A 20,172-nucleotide genomic window follows, 5' to 3' on the forward strand; every position below is an offset into this window, starting at 1 on the left:
AAAGCGAAAATTGTAAGTTATCACCTAACTACGTATCCTCTCTTTTCTTTCTCCCTTTTCCTCCAGAGACCAGTTTGCTCTTGATAAAGTATTTTGATACTCAGCGCAAGTTCTTTGGACGGTTCAGTTCAGTTCAATTCAGTTGCTCAGTTGTGTCCGACACTTTGCAACCCCATGAACCGCAGCATGCCAGGCCTCCCTGTCCATCACCAACTCCCAGAGTTTACACAAACTCATGTCCATTGAGTCAGTGATGCCATCCAACCATTTCATCCTCTGTCGTCCCTTTCTCCTCCTGCCTTCAATCTTTCCCAACATCAGGGTCTTTTCAAATGTCCAAGGGACTCTCAAGAGTCTTCTCCAACACCACGGTTCAAAAGCATCAGTACTTCGGTGCTCAGCTTTCTTTATAGTCCATCTCTCACATCCATACATGACTATTGAAAAATCATAGCCTTGACTAGATGGACCTTTGCTGACAAAGCAATGTCTCTGATTTTTAATATGCTGTCTAGGTTGGTCATAACTTTCCTTCCAAGGAGTAAGCATCTTTTAATTTCATGGCTGCAGTCACCATCTGCAGTGATTTTGGAGCCCCAAAAGATAAAGTCAGCCACTGTTTCCACTGTCTCCCCATCTATTTGCCATGAAGTGATAGGACCAGATGCCATGATCTTAGATTTCTGAATGTGGAGCCTTAAGCCAACTTTTTCACTCTCCTCTTTCACTTTCATCAAGAGGCTCTTTAGTTCCCTTTCTGCCATAAGGGTCGTGTCATCTGCATATCTGAGATTATTGATATTTCTCCCGGCAATCTTGATTCCAGCTTGTGCTTCCTCCAGCCCAGTGTTTCTCATGATGTTCTCTGCATATAAGTTAAATAAGCAGGGTGACAATATACAGCCTTCACCTACTCCTTTTCCTATTTGGAACCATTCTGTTGTTTCATGTCCAGTTCTAACTGTTGCTTCCTGACCTGCATACAGGTTTCTCAAGAGGCAGGTTAGGTGGTCTGGTATTACTATCTCTTTCAGAATTTTCCACAGTTTATTTTGATCCACACAGTCAAAGGCTTTGGCATAGTCAATAAAACCGAAATAGATGTTTTTTTGGAACTCTCTTGCTTTTTCGATGATCTCGCAAATGTTAGCAATTTGATCTCTGGTTCCTCTGCCTTTTCTAAAACCAGCTTAAATATCTTAAACATCTGGAAGTTCACAGTTCACGTATTTCTGAAGCCTGGCTTGGACATGAGACTCACTAAACTGGATTCAATATTATTTATTCTCAATATTCTCTTTATATTCCTAGATGTATTGTCTCATAGAGAGCTCTAGACAGGTCAAATCTTATTATGGGAAATCCCATTAAGACGAAATCTCTGGGGACATCCCTGGTTGTAGAGTGGTTAAGACTCTGCCCTTCCAATGCATTGGGTGCAAGTTCAATCCCTGGTTGGGAAATAAGATCCCACATGTTGTTTGATGTGGCCAAAAAATAAATAACTTTTCTTTAAAAAATGAAATTTCTGAATCCCATATATATATTTAAGACCCTTTAAATGGTCTGTTTACTGTAATAGTTTATATAATTGTGACAATATAGTCTCAGTTTCTTAGAGATCTGTAGGAGTGAATAATGAATTACATCCTGAATAATATGTCTAGAACAGTTTCTTTGTTCTTTACTTTTGTTATGACTTGATAGCACTATTAAAAATTAAGCACATCTTAAGGCAAAGTCTGTGACAAAACACTATTCTGAAGAAACTAAGCAATTATTCCATAACCATAATCATATCTTCCTGCATGTGAAAATGAGTAAAGCACCCACATTTTGTTAAGCACTTAATCTTCAAGTGTGTGTGTTAAATCATTTAAACTTTTCCTTGAAAAATATATCTAGGGTTTGAAGGAATGGTAAATTTAATTTATATATTCTAAACTCATAGTTAGTTTATTTCTTTGGAAAAATGGTAACAGTTATTATGGCTGGCAAAGTTATCATAATCACACAAGTAATATGTGCTCATTATACAAATAATTTCAAATGAACACAAAGAAAGACATCCATAATCTCATCAATCAGAAATACTTCCTATAGATGGATAAGAAATTGTTATAAAATCACAATGATTAGTTTCAGTATTTTATGAGAAAATAATTATTTTACATTTCATTTATAAGCACTGTAAACAATTTTTGAGGAAAAGAATTGTTTTTATTTAGTAAAATACCCTTATAGATCACTTTGAATGAAAAAAGGGAGGCTCAGAAGGCATGATATCAAGAAAGCAGACAAAGAAACTAAGCAGCTCTGTTTAAATAATATCAGGAAGATAAATATGGTCAAGTTTAGTGATAAAAGAAACGAAGCCAGAAGCCATGAAGTTATTAGATTCTAGAAACCAACAGAAAATGCAGGGAGCATACTCCTCTTCCCAGGGTGTAAACAAAGTTAGTTAAGCCAAATGTATTTAAATATTTCAGGCCAGGGTAAATTCACTTGATGGAGAAATTTCACTTGATGGAGATTCAAGAGAGTAGGTTCTAGAGTAAGTCTACCTAGAAGCCAGCAGAGGTATCAGTACTTTCTCTGTGTGTCTGTATATGTGAGGGTGTATTTGCACGAAGCAGCTCCCATTAGCACTATAGGCATGCTTAGGAAATAAAACCAGAGTAGTCGAATGTTGTTTGGTGATGGAAGAATCCCAAAGCCAAATAGGAAACAATATGACAGCCAGATGAAGCTATCACCAAGCTTAGGCTAAAAGAACGAAGGGAGGAGAAAGAATTTGCAGGGCCCAAGGATGACAGTCTGCGTCAGAAGCTAGAATCAAGCCAAGGAAAAATGGGATTATGTTGGGCCTCTCTGATGGAAACTGGAGCCATCGAGAAAGGAGAACAGCTGTCAGAAACCCTGTCCCATGAGAACATCAGAAACTCTGCCTGGAAAACTCTGCCTGTCCATACACATCTATAAACTAGATGAAAGAGGAAGAAAATAATTCAGGAAATGTGAGTCAAGAATCTGAAAACAAAGAGACTCTCCAACCTGCTAATATATAAGTAGCATGTATATTGTAAAATATAAAGGCATATGCATAGGTATGTACATATACATATATATTAATACATATCACACAAGTGAATGAAACCATCATGCACACATGTTTTGTAATCTGATTTAATACTATATATGACATAGATATTTTCTCATGGCACTAAGCATAAATATTAATCCATATATGGCATAAATATTAATCCATATATCTAGTTTCATGGCTACCTCGTAGTCTATTACTTAGCTACAAAATTTATTTATTTGGTGCCATATTGCCCTTTCACATTTGTTTTAAGTTGTCTATTTTACATTTCTATTGAGAAAAGTAGAAATGCTTTTAAAAACCTCAGTGCTCGGGTGTTGGAAATTGTGTGTAATATGCTTGCGAATGTGGCTTTTTTATTGAAACCTTATTGTTGTATTGCTTTCTTTCATCAAAACCTCTTAAAAAACAGATTGTGTAATGTGTGTCAATAGCTTCAAAATAAATAATTAACATCAGAGATGGGATTTCATCACTTAGCATCTTTCATAGGCATCCAGAACCCTATTTTCTTTGAAGTTTCTCTTTCTTTTTCTTTTGCTGAAAATGATATATGCCATCTTGCTAAATCAAGACTAGTTAGTAATCAGAGCATGGCTAAGGTCACTTGAAGGTTTCTTTGATGTAGGCATTCCTCAATTCAGAGGTAAAATAATCCTGACCTTCCTAAGTGTGCTTTACCTTACTGACAACTAGAGGAAGCTGCATAATTGACTTATTTAGGTTTGCAGAATCGTTAGCACAAATAGGAAATTTAGACACTAAATAATGTGAACTCTAAACCAAACGCAAGTGGAACATATTGAAGTGTGGTCAATGTCATTGCACAATAGTTTAAACTGTTTCTCTTTTTTAATCTGTATTTTTTACTCTCTCACTATTTATTTTTTAATTGGTAGATAATTGCTTTACAATAGTGAGGTAGTTTCTGCTTTACAACAATGCAAACCAGCCATGATGTGAACCAACCACATATATATTTGTGTGTATGTATATATCTCCCCTCCATCTTGAGCCACCTTCTCCCCTCCTATCCTACCCCTCTAACTCTTCACGAAGCGCCAGGCTGGGCTCCTATGTTATAAAGCAGCTTCTTGGTGGCTATCTGTTTTTCACATGACTGTCCATACATGTCAATGCTACTTCCCCAATTCATCCACTCCTCTCCTCTCTTGCTTATGATGATCCAAGACAAAGCTGTGGTAATATACACACCAGAAATGTAACATTTATTAACTTAGGAGCTGGGAATAATGGAAAGGAACTGATATGATGAGGTTTTCTTTTTTGTGTAATATTGCATTTGCTTAAAAAATACTCACATGTCTAGAAAGTTTAAAAAATCAAATATAGAAAGCTTGAAATAAGCAAAACAGCTCAGTTAAAAATATTACGTACAGAGTTATGAGGAAAAACTCACTTTCCTGGTGGCTGAGACAGTATAGAATCTGCTTGCAACATGGGAGACCCAGATTCAATCCCTGGGTCAGAAAAATCTCTTGGAGAAGGAACTGGCAACTTATTCCAGTATTCTTGGCTGGAGAACCCCATGGAGAGAGGAGTCTGGTGGGCTACAGTCCATGGGGTCACAAAGAGTCAGACATGACTGAGTGACTAACAAACACACACCCAAGAGGAAAATTTATGTGAGGTGAGGAAATATCATATGAGTCTTCATAAATGGTGTATATTTATTGATATTTTAGTTTAGTTGGCTTTAGTGAAAACTTTTTGAAGATCTTTTGGAAAATGGGTACCAACCAAAAGCACAGGTATGCAGAAACCTCTCAGGATATGCTTTAGAAAGAAGAATTATATTTTTATAGAAATATATATATATCCTTGTCTCAGATATTTGTTACTTAGAAATATACATTTTTTTCCCAAATATCCATGAGTATTACCAAAATTGGCCTAAGTCTTGGGCTACAGAGACAATTTCAAGCAATTCTCTAAATTGCACATTCAACAGGGCACATTATCCAGAAAGCTAAAAATACACTCTTATATAACCTTTGGTTTAAAGCAAAAGTCAAAACCAAAATTAAAGATTATTTATAAATAAATGACAATTAAAATATAATACTATGAAACCAATGGAAAGTAAAAAAAATGCTACAAAGTGGAACATTTATAGCTCTAATATATTTGCTTAAAAACAAAAAATAAAAGAAAGTGGTGAAGGCAAAGAATAAACAACAAAGAAAACTTCAGGTTGGTAGAAGAAAAGAATGAGTGAAGATAAAAGCAGAAACTAATTAATACAAACATGAGCATGTGAAAGTCACTCAGTCATGTATGACTCTTTCCCACCCCATGGACTATACAGTCCATGGAATTCTCCAGTCCAGAATACTGGAGTGGGTAGCCTTTCCCTTCTCCAGGGGATCTTTCCACCCCAGGGATTGAACCCAAGACTCCCGCATTGCAAGTGGATTCTTTACCAGCTGAGCTATGAGGGAAGCCCTAAAATATGAGCATAAGAATTATTAATAAATCTTTATGGGATTAACAGGTAAACTACCTACATAAAGTAGATAAGCAACAAGGACTTACTGCATAGCACAGGGAACTATATTCAATATTTTACAACCACAGTAGAAAATAATCTGAAATATATATAACCATCACTTTACACCTGAAACTAACACTATAGTGTAAATGAAGTACTCTTAGATAAATTTTTTAAATTTATTAATGAACCCAAAAGTAGTTCTTTAAAAACTTCAGTGAATAGGAAAATCTTTGAAAAGTTTGATCAAATAATAAAAGAAATAAGAAAGAAACAGTATCATTGATGAGAAAGAAGTCTTAGCTAGAGCTATTAATACAATACACAAAAGTTATAAGCAATCAGTTCTATACATTTATATAGATCTATTGAGACATCTGAGGTTAAGCTGATACTTCTAAGAAAATGCAAATTATCAAACATTGACTCAAGAAGACATTTGAAAGAAAGAAGAATGAAAAAGCTATTTTAAATCAAGCCTTAAAAAAGAAGCACCAGACACCACTAAGGAGAATTAAAGAGAAAACATAATGAAAACAGAGAAATTTTTAGAAAAGTTTGGAAGAGGAGAGGAGATAGAAAGAATGGAAGCTGTGGAGCAAGAAGAGATTTCCAGAATGAGTGCTGTGTATGTTTTATTGAAGAAATGTGAGCATGATTTAGGCTAATGAGAAAGCTACGGTGAAAAGGTAAATGTGCACGTGAAGTGCGGTGATAATTAGTCGTATGCCTGTGTGCATGCTCAGTCATGTGTAGCCCACTAGGTTCCTCTGTCCATGAAATTTTCCAAGCAAGAATACTGGAGTGGGTTGACATTTCCTTCCCCAGAGGTTCTTTCTGGTCCAGGGATCCAACCCACATCTCCTGTGTCTCCTGCAGTGGCAGGCAGATTCTTTACCACTGAGTCACCTGGAAAGCCCAGTTCGTAGTATAAGGTGTCTGAAAAGGTGAGGATAGAGACCCAAAGCGTGGCTATTGGACTGGCTTCAAGTGGGAGGCAGTTCTATTCTTCATTGTCATACAAGGGAAGAAAGAAAAGATTCATACGAATTGTAGGTAGATTTGTACGCATTTTTGTGGGAAGATGAGAACGTTTCCTCTGAATGCTTCCATTCTCTATGGAATCTGACGGCAACAAAAAAGATTCAAAAAAGTCACTGTGGAGTATTGGAGACTGAGTGCAAGGGACAATTATAATGTTTTCTAGGGAGCATGGAGGTCCTACTTGAGTTTGTAATCATAAACTAAACAATTATTTTGAGACATTCTCCACCAGAATTCAGCAGTTTCGATTGGGAAGAAGGGAATGGCAACCCACTGCAACATCTTTGCCTGGAGAATCCCCATGGACAGAGGAGGCTGGTGGGCTACAGTCCATGGGGTCACAAAGAGTCCGACATGTCTGAGCAGCTAAGCACACACAAGTAGAAACGTAGTTAAAATTCATCCAGAGTGGTGACTGTACCCTATGAATAACAAGAAATGCAACAAGGGAATGTAGAATGCTGGCAAGCGGCAAACCAAAATTCTGGAATCATTCACGAACTCGAAGTTGGATGAGGAGCAAAGCAAAGAAAAGAAAAAGATTGAGGGATTGGAAGAACGGGACGTTCCAGTGAAGTCAAAGAGCAGGATTGTAGTGGTTTTGTTGACTCAATCAGCATCTTCCCTCCTTGCAGGCAAATCTGCACTGGAAGTCAAACTATAATAGAAGATTACCATGTAAGCAGAGAGTCGGGATCACAGGAGATAACTGAATGACTCAGAAAGAATAATCTTCCCCAAAGTGCAGTGAACAGAGTTTGAGCACCAGGTCACCATTAGGTAGTGTTTGAATGGGCTTTGCTGATTTCTGCCTTTGGTGGTTTATTTTTCTTATGTATTACCTTCTCCCTAAGTCTGTTCCTCATAATAATAATTTTCTTAGATACTCTACAGAAAAGGATTTTTGTGAAATAATTGTGGGGAAAAAAAGTACACACTGTATCCTTTTTTGAGAGCACGTTTCTGGGTTTTTCTTCAACATAATGTAGCAGTGATTGTGTGGTGGATCAAAGGCAAGAGTTTGCCCTCTAAGGGGCTTGCTATTGATTGGCTTTAACGAGATGGTGGTAAAGCACCAACAAAATTTGCCAATTTATTTTTGATGAATTACTCATTTGGCAAAGTTATTTTTGAACTGATTTTTCATCATATTGGTCTGCTTCTGATAGAAGTGTGACGCAGGTCTATGATTCTGATAAAATAAATCTGCTAAATCTGATGAATAAATCTGTTTTCAGACATAACTCTTCCCACAGTTTTAGCCAAAATTTTAGAAGTCTACTCTAAGCCATATTGTCACATCAAGCTTTGTAAGTGTGTCCTGCACTTTAGACTTATACGGATAGTTGTCTAATCTACTCAGTAAGCTGGTCCTCAGCTCTCAGGAACTCCTTCCATAGCTCAGTACTCTGATATGGAGAAAGGGCACACAGTCGGCATCACAAATCTCACTAGAACTATTTTCTCATATAATCTTACCCATAACTGATTTTTCAATCACACATTTGCAGGCAACTCCTTCAATTACTTCCACAGATGGCTAATGGTCTATTATATCAAATGGCAAAAGATATGTTCATCAATTTGAAGGTCTCTGAGAAGGAGTATTTCACTTATGAACTAAAAAGGAGAAAATATAGAATTTTAATAGTATACTAAGATCTCATTTTGTTTTCAAGAAAGCAATTTTCTTTAAAAAAAAAAAACAAAAAACAAAAAACCTTACCAGTATTACTACATGCATTCTTTTCGGGAATCTCTCTGGTGACTCATAGACTGTGCCACACTTGCTAAAATTCGTATTCTAAAATTGCATGCTATCCAAATTTAACATTCACTTGTCCATCCTTTAGATAAGGGGAAAGATATTCAAAATGTACCCATAATTTTACTAATATATATATTTGTCAAACTTAAAATAAAAGAAAGAAAACAACAGTTAGCACTTTTAATAATTTCATCCTAAGTAAAATTAAGGGATAAATAAAATGCAATGTAACACATAATGTAAAAACCAATAAAATATATATGTGTGTGCATATATAGTGTAAAAGCCAATATAGCCAATATAATAAATATGTGTGTGCATTTATAATCTAGATTTCAAATGCAACTCTTCTGGTTAGAACTGAAGCTTTAATGAAATAAAAAAAATTCACATTTTTACAAAAAATTCATGTTTTAATGTACACAGACATCTCTCTCTTTATGTATGTATGTATATGTGTGTATATATATCATGTATATGTGTATATACAGTATATATATATATATATGTATATCTGTGTGTATATATATAGTATATGTATATATGTGTGTATATTTTCAGTTCAGTTCAGTTGCTCAGTCATGTCCAATTCTGCAACCCCATAAACTGCAGCACGCCAGGCTCCCTGTCCAACACCAACTCCTGGAGCCTACCCAAACCCATGTCCATTAAGTTGCTGATGCCATCCAACCATCTCATCCTCTGTTGTTCCCTTTTCCTCCTGCCTTCAATCTTCCCAGCATCAGGGTCTTTTCAAATGAGTCAGCTCTTCACATCAGGTGGCCAAAGGGCTGGAGTTTCAGCTTCAACATCAGTCCTTCCAATGAACACCCAGGACTGATCTCCTTTAGGATGGACTGGTTGGATCTCCTTGCAGTCCAAGGGACTCTCAAAAGTCTTCTCCAACACAATAGTTCAAAAGCATTGATTCTTCGGTGCTCAGCTTTCTTTATAGTCCAACTCTCACATCTATACATGACTACTGGAAAAACCATAGCCTTGACTAGATAGACCTTTGTTGGCAAAGTAATATCTCTGTTTTTTAATATCCTGTCTAGGTTGGTCATAACTTTCCTTCCAAGAAGCAAGCATCTTTTAATTTCATGGCTGCAATCACCATCGCCAGTGATTTTGGAGCCCCAAAAGATAAAGTCAGCCACTATTTTCATTGTTTCCCCATCTATTTGCCACGAAGTGATAGGACCAGATGCCATGATCTTAGATTTCTGAATGTGGAGCTTTAAGCCAACTTTTTCACTCTCCTCTTTCACTTTCATCAAGAGGCTCTTTAGTTCCCTTTCTGCCATAAGAGTGGTGTCATCTGCATATCTGAGGTTATTGCTGTTTCTCCTGGCAATCTTGATTCCAGCTTGTGCTTCCTCCAGCCCAGTGTTTCTCATGATGTTCTCTGCATATAAGTTAAATAAGCAGGGTGACAATATACAGCCTTCACCTACTCCTTTTCCTATTTGGAACCATTCTGTTGTTCCATGTCCAGTTCTAACTGTTGCTTCCTGACCTGCATACAGGTTTCTTAAGAGGCAGGTCAGGTGGTCTGGTATTCCCATCTCTTTCAGTATTTTCCACAGTTTATTGTGATCCACACAGTCAAAAGCTTTGGCATAGTCAATAAAGCAGAAATAGATGTTTTTCTGGAACTCTCTTGCTTTTTTGATGTATTAATATATATTATATACTAATATATATATATTCATTGCTGATGAAATTATAAAATGATGTAGCTACTGTGGAAAACAGTGTGGTAATTCTTCAAAAAGGTTAAATATACCGCTATCAAATGACTCAGCAGTTCTCTTCGTAAGTATATTACCGAAAAAACATACAAAAATGTGTACATGGTATTTGCAACATTATTTATAATGGACAAAAAGTAGAAGCAACCAAAAGCCTGTCAGCTGATAAATGAATAAATAGATGTGGTAAATGCATTAGATTAAATATTATTTAGTCATAAAAAGGAGTGAAATATGGATCCATGCTACAACATGTGTGAATCCTGAAAACATTGTGCTATTTAAAGAACCAAGACACATAGGCTGTATTTTATATAATTCCATTTATATGAAATGTTCAGAATAGGCAAATCCCTACAAACAGAAAGTCATTTTCAGGTATATTGTTGTTATTTAGTTGCTTAGTCATGAACCACTTTCGTGACCCCATGAACTCTAGCCCACCAGTTTCCTCTGTCCATGGGATTTCCCAGGCAACAATACCACAGTGGGTTGTCATTTTCTTCTCAACAAAAAATGGGGGTGAGGAAGAAAGAAGAATGACTGTTATTAATAATAAAGTTTGTCTATGGACTTTCCAGGTGGCGCTAGTGATAAAGAATATGCCTGCAAAGGCAGAAGGTGCAAGAGATACAGGTTCAATCCCTGACTCAGGAAGATCCCGTGGAGTAGGTGATGACAACCCACTCCAGTATTCTTGCCTGGAAAATTCTATGTACAGAGGAGGCTGGTGAGCTACAGTCCATGGGTTACAAAGAGTCAAACGTGACTGAGCATGCATGCATAGAATTCAATATCAAAAAAACAAGCCAATTTAAAAGATAGGCAGAAGACTTGAATAGACATTTTTCCAAACAAGACTCACAGATGGCTAACAAGCACATTAAAAGAATACTCAACACTGCTAATTCTTATAGAAATGAAAATCAAAACCACAATGAGCTGTCACCACTCACCTGTGAGAATGGCTATGATCAAAAATTGCACAATTAGCAGATGTTGGCAAGGATGTGGAGAAAAAGGAACCCTAGTATACCACTGGCAATAATGTAAATTAATGTAACCACTATGGAAAACAGTTTGGAGATTCCTCAAAACACTAAAATTAGAAGTACTGTAAAATCCAATTTCACTCCTGGGCATATAGCTGCAAAAAATACAAACCTGAATTTGAAAAGATGCATGCAGCCCAATGTTCATAGCAGCATTATTTACAATAGGAAAACAACCTAACCTAAGTGTCCATCAACACGTGAATGGATAGATAAGATGATACACACACACACACACACACACACACATCCCAGAATGTTACTCAGCCCTAAAAAAGGAATGCAGTTCTGTCATTTGCAACAGTATTGTGCTTAGAGAAATAAGTCAGATGTAGGACAAATACTCTATGTTGTCACTTATATGTGGAATCTAAAAAATAAAACAAGTGAATGTATATAGCAAAGCAGAAACAGATAACAGATATAGAGCGCAAACTAACCAGTGGTCACCAGTGTGAGACAGAAGGGCAAGACAGAGGTCTGAGATTAAGAGATACAAACTGCTACAAATGAAAAAGATGGCCAAACAATGAACAGTCAGGATAGCATATTAAAAACAGGTGATGGAAGTGTTCTATAAACTTTGGGAAAGTTATAAGATGTAAAGAAGTCTTACCAGGGCCAGGAACTGAAGAGAAGGTGAATATTGTGATGACTTTATAAGAGCTCTTTTCTTTTATGTGCTTGACAATCTCCAAAAGATAAAAGTTTTAGCGGAGTTGGAATAGAATAAAAAATTGATGGAGAAGAAGGCAATTAGCAGCTGGAGTCAGTAAGGGAAGGTCATGCTTCTGAGCAGAGGTGGTGAAAGAGCAGAAATGGGAGCTATCTCCAGGGAATAAGAAGGCCGAAAGACTGTTTACTTCTGAGATGGATGAACAGACTTTTTGCAACAAGAATAAATCTCTGCCAAGAGACTGATGTCTGATAAAAGAGAGAAAAGAACATTGAGAGGACAAAGACTGAGAGAAATGAAGAGAGAAGGAACTCTGACATTGGAAGATGAATTAGCTTTGGACTTGTATTAGCTAATATCATAGAAGCAACAAAGAATAGAGCATGCCAGATTTGAAACTTGATTTTAATTAGAATTAAATGTCTATTTATTTAAATGATGGGTCTAGCTTCCTTTGAATCCTTCGTATACATCAAAAAACCTTTAGTGTTTACTTCATGGAAATAAAAGATAACATTTAAAATGTAGTTTCATGTATTAATATTATAAAGATCTCCTGATGGTAGCTTTTAATTATAAAAAACCATGCTTTTTTAATTACAAAAGTAATCTTTTTTACTATTTTGAGATATTGTATAAATAACAATAATTTTCCTATAAAAACTCTATGGGATTCATTCATTCAGTTAAAAATTCACTAAAGACTAGTATATACCCTTGCTTTCTGTGTTTTTGCATATCTTAAAACAATCAGACAAGGCCCTATAGTCCTGGAGCTTACATCCTAGTCCAGAAATGAAGCAAAAATAAACAAATAGATATTTCAATATTTTAAATGAAGAGGAAATATCAGAGTGATGAGTGCTATGCAGAGGAATAGAAAGTAATGGTGTGGTAGAGAGTGAGTGACTAGTTGACTATGTTACATGGAGAGTTGTATGACTTAGGAAAGTTTTCTGGCTGTGACAAGTAAATACACAAATTTTAGTGGCTTGGCATTTACATTCTAATCCAATTAAGTTCCGGTACAGAGAAAAGGCCCCATCAAGGCATTCGGAGACACAGGCTGACGCCGATGCTGCCATAACCAGTGCTTGCCTTCCAAGCTTGCTCTGGATGATCATATAGGTGGAAAAGAACACGGAAGATGGTACATAGGAGGCTTTCATATTTCTATCCAGGGAACCACGTATATCACTTCTGCTGATATTCTGTGGTTCATACTCAGTTGTATGGTTGCCCTAGCTCCCCACCTCGAAACTACAAGAGGCTATAAAACATAGCATAGCCATGTGCCAGGGAAAATATAAAACCGACTTTTGATGAAGAGTTAGTAGCCCTTCTGCAAATTGTCAGATCCCGTAGGCCACGATTAGAAGCTGGTAGAGAGTCTTAGGAGTAGAACGGTAAAATTTAATCAGCGTGTTTCAAAGAAACTTCTGACTATGAATAATGGATCAGGAAATGACAAGAATGGGAATGTGGAGGCCAGTTTGAAGGCTTTCACAGTAAGAGATGATGGTGGCAACGGTGACTTGAAGCAGAGAGAAATTCTAGTGGAGATGGAGAGAAGCTGGAAGCTCTTCAAAAGAGAGAGATACAGATTGGAAAAGGGACTAGGCACGATTCATGAATATAAGGCTTCCACACACTTCTTGGCTACTTCTTCTTACCTCTCATTCCTTATCAGAAATGTGTGCCTTCACTTTAAAATGTTTTATTAATTTTACACCTAAATAAACTCAGTGGCCAGCTTTAGTTTTACTCAACAATACTGAGTGTGTGTGTGTGGTGTTTTTTGTTTTTGTTTTTGTTTTCCCAGCTGTCATTACTGGATGCTTGAATGGCATGCCCTCTGTAAACAAAAAAAAAAAGAAGGATTTCAAAGAAGAGCTCACACAAGTTAAATCCATTCTCTTCAACCTCTGCAATAAGGTTGAAGCAACATCCAGAAGTGAGAACCTCCAGCAGCTGGGAGAGGCCAGAGGGAAAGGGAGTCTATTTCAAGCACATGTGACAGTCATGATTCATAATGGGAATCTGGGTCAGAATCTGCAGCTGGGGAAGCACTAGGAAAAGATTAGTTTTATTATAAAAGCATGTACATAATTAAAACTCAGATCGAAGGTGGGGGTGAATAGCACAGGGAAAAGCACAGGGGAAAGGAAATTAATTTGTTGACTTTTAAAGCTCTCTTACAATGAAATAGGCCCCCCTCCTGTTTAGCATGAGTTAAAGCTAAGGAATTTTCAGAATAGCCACAGAGGAAGAGTGGGCGTGATGCAAATAGCTTATATTAAGTTCTTCCTCAGCCTTGTGAACAGCAAAAGCTTTGGGCTGTGGTTTCTGTATACAAAGTAAATAAAGCTTGACCAGGATTATTTTCCCTAACAGGCAATATCACCTCCAGAAAGGTTGATGTCCTTATAAACAATGTCCTTGATCTTATGCTACAGTCATTATTGATCATTGGACCCCTAGAGAGACCCTGTTGACAGAAGCTGGCACCCAAGTACAAGGAAAAAAAGACATTCAAATACACAACAAGTCAATATGTTAGAAATGGTGGGAGCAGGATTAAAGTTTTCAAGCCATTGCATGTGAAATATAAAATAACCCTAGTGACATGAAAATCTTTGTAAATTTCACAATAACTAGCCTGTATCTTTCTTGGCCATGCATTGAGCAAGGGGATGAAGTGCTAAATCAGACTTCTGTCATCAAAAGACCAGCAATCTAGGTGGAGCTAAATGAAATGGATAGATTAACAAATAATTAATAAGTCATCTGCAGGAAAAAAGAGAAAATAAGGTATGATAAGCATCTTAAAGGGAGTGATATCTGATAGGAAAAGGCCAAAAGTCTGAAACCATAAGCAAGACATTAGTTGAAAGCAAGAGTGCAAAAGCAGTAGACACAAAACTTATCAATGATATTTTCTTTAAACAGGAAGATTTAGAGGATCTGATGCCTATCAAAAATTATGAATTAGAGTGCTATCACTGAATATATATGCACATTCAGAAAATATTTCAAAGAAAGTTAAAGTAATGCATTTGAAACTTCTGTGATAAGCCATTTTATGCTACCTGAAATACACTTTGAATAGCTCTTTAAAATTTGGAACAACTGTAAAAGAGACTATCAATAGGATAAAGGTTCTAAATTTAATTTTATTAAGATATTAATTTTATCTTATTTGATATTAGGGGCACTCAGATAGTGTTCAAATTATTAGTATTCCTTTATGAGCATTCATTGAGAACTTGGTAGACAAAAAACACTCAGCTAAATGTTACAGCTGAATTCATACATATTAGTACTTTATTGTAAGTGCTATATCATTAATTCAAAAGCACAGTATCTTAAAATAAGCCTTGAAAGTGAAAGTGAAAGTGAAGTCACTCAGTCATGTCCGACTCTTTGCAACCCCATGGACTGTAGCCTACCAGGCTCCTCGGTCCATGGGATTTTCCAGGCAAGAGTACATTTCCTTCTCCAAAATAAACCTTAGGTAATTATTAATCATTTATATTTGTATTATCTGATGATTGAATCTGATATCTTAGATTTCCTAAATTGCTAATACATTATAATTATTTCAAATTAGTTACAAATATTTACAACATGAGACTCTTTGGTGTTGATGTGAAATAATAATTCTGGAATAACAGAATTGACAATGACTGAGCAATCAGACAATTCCTTTCTGGACTTCTCCCTCTAAACTGTCTGTGCAAATTTTCACAAGGGACTTGGTGTTTGGGCCTTTCTAGTCTAGAAAATGGGTCAATGGACTAGATTGTATTTTTTTTTCTTTTTCTTTCCATCTCTAAAAACTGTGATTTCTATGTGTTCCAAAATTGTAGTAGGGTATCTTATGAATTTCTGGTCTCATCACATATGCAAGCCATTGCGTCCTGGGGAAGAATTCTTCCTGCAAATATGACATCACACTCCTACTTCTAGATGTGAACAATGACAGACTCGGAGCTCTCACACAATCACTGAAGTAGGCCTGGCTTTTGTTTTCAACCAGGACCCAGGGTCAGACTTCTACCAAGTAAGAAAGAAAGCAAAAAATCCAACTGTAATTTTAACTCCACCTTGTATGACCACCATCATCCCTAAAGCTAGGCACAGAGCTTGGAAAAAAGGTTTGGACATGAAGACTTTCCATATACTAGATAAAATTAATTTCCAATTTTGATATCTTCAACTTGACTGGAGTAAGCAAAACAAAAACCAAAAAACAGACAAACAATTATTCAATTCATACTGGATTGGAATATAATTTTAAAATCTAATACTTAAGTTTCATCAAGAAGATATATTTTTTAAAATATCAGTACCAGGGAATAGTCTGAAATACCACAAATCACAAAGACTGTAGTAAATGAATAACAAAATAATTAGAGTTAACATTGCATTTATACATGTTGTGTCTGGCCTTATTATAAGCATTTCACATATGTGAACTCATTTAATCCATGTACTCTTCCCAAAAACTATGAGGAAGGTGCTATTATTACCTATGTTTTGCAAACAATAAAAGTAAGAAACAGTTTCAGTAACTTTCTCAGGATCATACTGTTAAAAAAAAGGCAAGAAGCAGTTTTCAAATTAAACCAGACTGGCTCTGGAACCTGGACTCTTAAAATCATTTACTATACTACTCCTTTATGACTGTTGAAAAGAAAGAAAACAACAAAACAACAAACAGCCTGGGTAATAAATGGGTTTTTGTTTGTTGACTTGTTTGTTTATTCTTTTGGCCCTGCTGTAGGGCATGCAAAATGTGGTCCACTGGAGAAGGGAATGGCAAACCACTTCAGTATTCCTGCCTTGAGAACCCCATGAACAGTATGAGAAGGCAAAAAGATAGGAAACTGAAAGATGAACTCCCCAAGTCATTAGGTGCCCAATATGCTACTGGAGATCACTGGAGAAATAACTCCAGAAAGAATGAAGAGATGGAGCCAAAGCAAAAACAACACCCAGGTGTGGATGTGACTGGTGATGGAAGCAAGGATGCTGTAAAGAGCAATACATAGGAATCTGGAATGTTAGGTCCATGAATCAAGGCAAATTGGAAGTGATCAAACAGGAAATGGCAAGAGTGAATGTCAACATTTTAGGAATCAGTGAACTAAAACGGACTGGAATGGGTGAATTTAACTCAGATGACCATTATATCTACTACTGTGGGCAAGAACTCCTTAGAAGAAATGGAGTAGCCATCATAGTCAGCAAAAGAGTCCAAAATGCAGTACTTGGATACAGTCTCGAGAACGACGGAATCATCTCTGTTCGTCTCCAAAGCAAACCATTCAATATCACAGTAATCCAAGTCTATGCCCCTACCAGTAATGCTTAAGAACCTGAAGTTGAATGGTTCTATGAAGACCTACAAGACCTTCTAGAATTAACACCCCAAAAAGATGTCATTTTCATTATAGGGGACTAGAATGCAAATGTAGGAAGTCAAGAAACACCTGGAGTAACAGGCAGATTTGGCCTTGGAGTACAGACTGAAGCAGGGCAAAGGCTAATAGAGTTCTGCCAAGAGAACTCACTGGTCATAGCAAACACCGTCTTCCAACAACACAAGAGAAGACTCTACACATGGACATTACCAGATGGTCAACACTGAAATCAGATTGATTATATTCTTTGCAGCCAAAGATGGAGAAGCTCTATTCAGTCAGCCAAAACAATATCAGAAGCTGACTGTGGCTCAGATCATGAACTCCTAATTGGAAAATTCAGACTTAAATTGAAGAAAGTGGGGAAAACCACTAGACCATTCAGGTATGGCCTAAATAAAATCACAATTATACAGTGGAAGTGAGAAATAGATTTAAGGGGTTAGATGTGATAGACAGAGTGCCTGATGAACTATGGACGGAGGTTTGTGACATTGTACAGAAGACAGGAATCAAGACCATCCCCAAGAAAAAAAAATGCAAAAAAACAAAATGGCTGCCTGAGGAGGCCTTACAAATAGCTGTGAAAAGAAGGGAAGCGAAAAGCAAAGGAGAAACGGAATGATATACCCATTTGAATGCAGAGTTCCAAAGAATAGCAAGGAGAGATAAGAAATCCTTCCTCAGTGATCAGTGCAAAGAAATAGAGGATAACAATGGAATGGGAAAGACTAGAGATCTCTTCAAGAATATTAGAGATACCTAGGGAACATTACATGCAAAGATGAGCTCAATAAAGGGCAGAAATAGTATGGACCTAACAGAAGGAGAAGATATTAAGAAGAGGTGACAAGAGTACACAGAATTGTACAAAAAAGATCTTCACAACCTAGATACTCACAGTGGTGTGATCACTCACCTAGAGCCAGACATCCTGGAATGTGAAGTCAAGTGGTGCTTAGGAAGTATCATTACAAACAAAGATAGTGGAGGTGATGGAATTCCAGTTGAGCTCTTTCAAAAAAGGAGGGGGAAGAGTACAAATGTTTTCATCATTGTCTGAGATGGTGCTTGAAAACCTTGAACTTGTCACTCCTTTGACTTAAGACACTATATAAAAATAAAAATATTGTACAGCAATACTATTATACTGAATTAGCATTGGAGATTTGTCAGCTTATTTAGGATTTTTTTTGGGGGGGAGAGTATAGGGTACTTTTAATGATGGTACACGACAAGGCAGGGCTCCCTAAGCTGCTCCCTTTCCTCAGGGCCTTGGGGATGGAAACTGTCAAGGTCGGAGATTCTCAGTGTGGTGGAGGATCGAGGTGGGGCAAGGACTCCCCAGCAGCTGAGGAACTCTCTCTTCCTCTCTCGCTTCTGCTGGGGCTGGGGGTCCAGGGACCTTACTCCTTGGAGGCCATGTGGACCATGAGGTCCACCACCCTGTTTCTGTAGCCGAATTCATTGTCGTATCAGGAAATGAGCTTGACAAAGTGGTCGTTAAGGGCAATGCCAGCTCCAGCATCGAAGGTAGAAGAGTGAGTGTCACCGTTGAAGTCGCGGGAGCCAACCTGGTCCTCAGTGTAGCCTAGAATGCCCTTCAGCGGGCCCTCTGACGCCTGCTTCACCACCTTCTTGATCTCATCATACTTGGCAGGTTTCTCCAGGTGGTAGGTCAGATCCACAACGAACACGTTGGGGGTGGGGATGCGGAAGGCCATGCCAGTGAATTTCCCGTTGAGCTCAGGGATGACCTTGCCCACGGCCTTGGCAGCGCCAGTAGAAGCAGGGATGATGTTCTGGCAGCCCCTCGGCCATCACGCCACAGCTTCCCGTAGGGGCCATCCACGGTCTTCTGGGTGGCAGTGATGGTGTGGACGGTGGTCATGAGTCCCTCCACGATGCCGAAGTGGTCATGAATGACCTTGGCCAGGGGGGCCAAGCAGTTGGTGGTGCAGGAGGCATTGCGGACAATCTTGAGGGTGTTGTTATACTTCTCGTGGTTCACGCCCATCACAAACGTGGGGGCATCGGCAGAAGGCGCAGAGATGATGACCCTCTTCGCGCCACCCTTCAAGTGAGCTCCAGCCTTCTCCATGTAGTGAAGACCCCAGTGGACTCCACCACGTACTCAGCACCAGCGTTACCCCACTTGATGTTGGCGGGATCTCGCTCCTGGAAGATGGTGATGGCCTTTCCATGGATGACGAGCTTCCCGTTCTCCGCCTTGACTGTGCCGTGGAACTTGCTATGGGTGGAATCATACTGGAACATGTAGACCATGTAGTGAAGGTCAATGAAGGGGTCATTGATGGCGACGATGTCCACTTTGCCAGAATTAAAAGCAGCCCTGGTGACCAGGCGCCCGATGCGGCCGAATCCGTTCATTCCGACCTTCACCATCTTGTCTCAAGATGCAGCTGGCACAGCACGAAAGTTAGGGCTATCTGTCGAATGGGCAGGAGCAGACAGCTAGAATGATTTTTTTTATCACCCATCATAGGTTGTCATATTATCAGACTCGGTGTTTCCATGGAAGATCAACAGAGGTGAGTCTTCATGGACATAGACCCACAGAAAAGTATGCACGCCTGGCAAGAAAGTGTGAAAGGAAGATAGGCAAAATGGGCTAAACATTATTATGGATTTTACAACTCATGTAGTACTCTTTTTCATTAATAATCAGGAAAAGACTATTTGGGAATGCAATGATTATGCAGTGCTACATTTAAATTTTCTGATTCAAAACAAAACAAAACAGTTAAGATTTTATCTATTATTTATTCTCCCTAAATAGAAAATAAGAGCTCTCAATGCGCAGAAGAGCAAAG

At 37.8% G+C, this 20,172-nt stretch overlaps 1 pseudogene; it reads right to left on the bottom strand.

Annotated features, from left to right (window-relative positions):
* Positions 1-18,543: 18,543 nt before the first annotated feature.
* On the bottom strand, positions 18,544-19,777 carry LOC122698610 (annotated as a pseudogene).
* Between the last annotated feature and the right edge of the window lie 395 nt (positions 19,778-20,172).

This window comes from Cervus elaphus, chromosome 8, assembly GCF_910594005.1.
Source record: "Cervus elaphus chromosome 8, mCerEla1.1, whole genome shotgun sequence".
NCBI classification, from domain to species: Eukaryota; Metazoa; Chordata; class Mammalia; order Artiodactyla; family Cervidae; genus Cervus; species Cervus elaphus.